We start from the raw sequence: 3,342 nt of genomic DNA on the forward strand, positions 1-3,342 counted from the left end.
CTAATTTTGCAATCTAAAGAAGACAAGTATTTTCTTCATTTCTCACCCAATTGAATTTCTGAGATTCATTTCAGTGCATCCCACTTTCAAGAAACATCTGTAGCCTGTGCCTGTATTCTGTCAAGATGGGTGAGAAGATCAGAAATGTGAGAGACATTTTTAACACTTGAGCATCTTTTCTGGAAGGATCAAAGTTCTTAGGCTCCTGATCCTCTTGGAATTGGGATCAATAATTGGAAGTTACTAGATAATTATTTTTTTCTGACTATGGAGCTTTTATTGTGTGATGTTCCTTCTTTTATTTTTTATTTTTCATGATATAGTTCCATAGGACAGGGATTTCCCCTTCAGCCCTCCTTCCCTCCATTTCCCCCCATATTATTATAATAGTGCAGTCCTTTAGCAACAGTCTCGAGTCCATCATTCTGCTAAGTGCCTCATCACACTGTAGGTATAGACAATGGTAGAAAGTGTAGCATCCTGTTGTCAAAATATATTTAACAGTTTCATTGGATGATCTCCTTTATTTGGAAGATGCATACTCCATGATATAGTTCCTCTAGGTAAATATATGTATATATGTACATGTGTATATATATATATATATATATATATGTTTAGCTATACATCTGGTATTTTACATGAAGGTTTTTTTTCAATATCAGAGAGAATATATGATACTTGTTCATTTGTTACTGGTCTATTTCACTAAGTATAATTGTCTGTAGTTGTGACCATTTTGATGCAAATGGTAGCAAATAAGTGAGTCTATGTACAAACATGATTATTGACTATTAACCACACTAATTACTAGAAGTGATCTGTATCTCCACTACAGTTTATTGGTTGACAGGATTCCAAATAGGATGCACAGTATGATTCCTTCTTTAGAATTATGTGTGCTGATTTACTTATATATGTGTGTATGCATCTGTATGTATGTATATATATGTATATGCACACATGAACACATGGTCACAGAGAAAGTGTGTAGTGATTAGCTGTGTGATAAGGAATAGGGGAATGGAAGATTTAGAATTTTTGCCTTATTACTGTGTGATTTGAGGGTGCTTCAAAAAGTTTGTGGAAAATAGAATTTGAAGATTATGTGCACTTGCCATGAACTTTTTTTTTTTTTAAGATTTATTTTTATTATTTTTTCATTGGAAAGGCGGATATACAGAGAGGAAGATCTTCCGTCCGATGATTCACTCCCCAAGTGAGCGCAACGGGCCGATACTATGCCAAGCCAGGAGCCAGGAGCCTCTTCTGGGTCTCCCACGCGGGTGCAGGGTCCCAAAGCTTGGGCCGTCCTTGATTGCTTTCCCAGGCAACAGGCAGGGAGCTGGAAGGGAAGCGGGGCTGCCGGGATTAGAACCGGCGGCCATATGGGATCCCGGGCGTGCAAGGCGAGGACCTTTAACCACTTGCACCACCGCGCTGGGCCCTACTTGCCATGAACTTTTAAAAGACTTCTCTGCCTCCCACTTTTTTTCTGAACCACTCATTGATTTTAGAGGTCAGTGTTTTGGCACAGGGGTTAAGCTGCTGCTTGTTAACACTGGCGTCTCACACCAGAGCTCGGGTTAAGAGTCTCAAGGGCTTCACTTCCCACCCAGCCTCCTCCTAGGAGGCCTGGGAAATCAGTAGAAGATGGTCCAAGTGCTTGGGTCCCTGCGACCCATGAAGGAGACCAGGATGTGGTATCTAATTCTTGGCTTCAGCCTAACCCAGACGTGGCTGCTTGTCAAGATGTGGTGAATGAATTAGTGAATGGAAGAGTTCCTCAGTCCCTCAGGTCTAGTGGTCTGCCTTTCAGATAAACTAAAAAACAAATCTTAAAAATAAGTTGTTTATTCTAAATTTGTATTTATTTGAAAGGGAAGGAGGGTGAGAGAGAGAGAGAGAGAGAGAGAGAGAGAGAGAGAGAGAGAGAGAGAGATCTCATCTGCCAGTCCACTCTCTAAGTGTCTGTAATGATTGGGGCTGAGCCAGGGGTAAAATCAGGAGCCAGGATCTTGGAACTCAATCCAGCTGGCTAGCAGGAACACAACCACAAGAGCCATCCATGTGTCTCCCCTGGTATGTACTAGCAGGAGTTTGGAGTCAGGAGCCAAACTTGTTTATTGAACTAAGCACTCTGATATGAAATATGCATCCCCTAACAAGCATTTTAATCCCTAGGTTAAATTAATGCCTACTCCTGTGTTATTTTGAACAGTGAATCTGTAAAGCTTATGGTTCATTTCTGAGCATCCAACAATATATTGGATTCTAATGGCATACTGCAATAATTTTGTCAACATTCACTAGATATCTGATATTTTTGAGATTGAGATGGTTTTTGCCATACCCATAATTTGTGAATTACGATACATTTAATAATTAAAAGCCAAGGAAGCTATGAGTATGATTATTCTGTATACCATATTGTTGAGATAGCTGTTTATCTACAGTAGATTAATAACAGACTTGGGACAATGGAACAAATTTAAGCCCCGAAAACGAGAGCTGGAGAAGGGACATTGTTTCTGTTGATAACCATGCTATAAAAGCATTTACAACCCAAAGAGACAACTGCCTGTGGGAGGAGTTCCTTGGCCAGGCACCACTCTGATCTGTGAAGCTGTGAGTCTTTCTCTGAGCACAATCTCCAAGTCTGAGCCTTCCTGGGGTGTTCACACAGTAACCCAAGCTCTCAGGAATTCATACAACACCAAATTACATTGCTGTTCCTGGCATTGCTATGTATTTTCACAGACAGAAGGACATTGTTTAAAATTCAAGAGGTTTGTGGCTAGATTTTCTTCTTCCGGTAAGGCTCACACTCTTCCTTTACTTTGTTTTGAGCCTAGAAAGAAGCTGAAATAGTACCTATGCCAATTATCTTTTGAGGTTGGTACAGGTCAAGTATGGTCATATTAGGGAAAGAGCTTTGAGGGCTGTGAACTACCCAAAGAGCAAGAAAACATCTGAGTAGATTAGTTCCAGAGGGAGAAAATTTCAAAGCTGATTGCAAATCAGTGATTTTTTTCACTTGGCTCTGGATTAGAAGAACTTTATTCTGTTTTTGAAGTACTTCAAAAATTTGGGTGCTATACTCGAATATAGTAATCATTACTGGCCACTTCTAGTACAAAGTGACTTAGAATTCCACACTAGCAGTCACAAATGCCTTTACATCAATAATAACAATGTTAAAGGTCAGGAAATTAAGAAGCAGTATTGTTTGATGCATTAGGTGAGTCACCAAGATCTAGAGTGCAGTGAGTCTTTATATCGCTTGCAAGAGTAAAATGAAACACTCCCCAAAGGTCGGAAAGATTCTAACAGGCAGATAAC

The sequence above is a fragment of the Ochotona curzoniae genome, unplaced genomic scaffold, assembly GCF_017591425.1.
Source record: "Ochotona curzoniae isolate NIBS_2020 unplaced genomic scaffold, NIBS_Ocur_1.0 contig_3819, whole genome shotgun sequence".
NCBI classification, from domain to species: Eukaryota; Metazoa; Chordata; class Mammalia; order Lagomorpha; family Ochotonidae; genus Ochotona; species Ochotona curzoniae.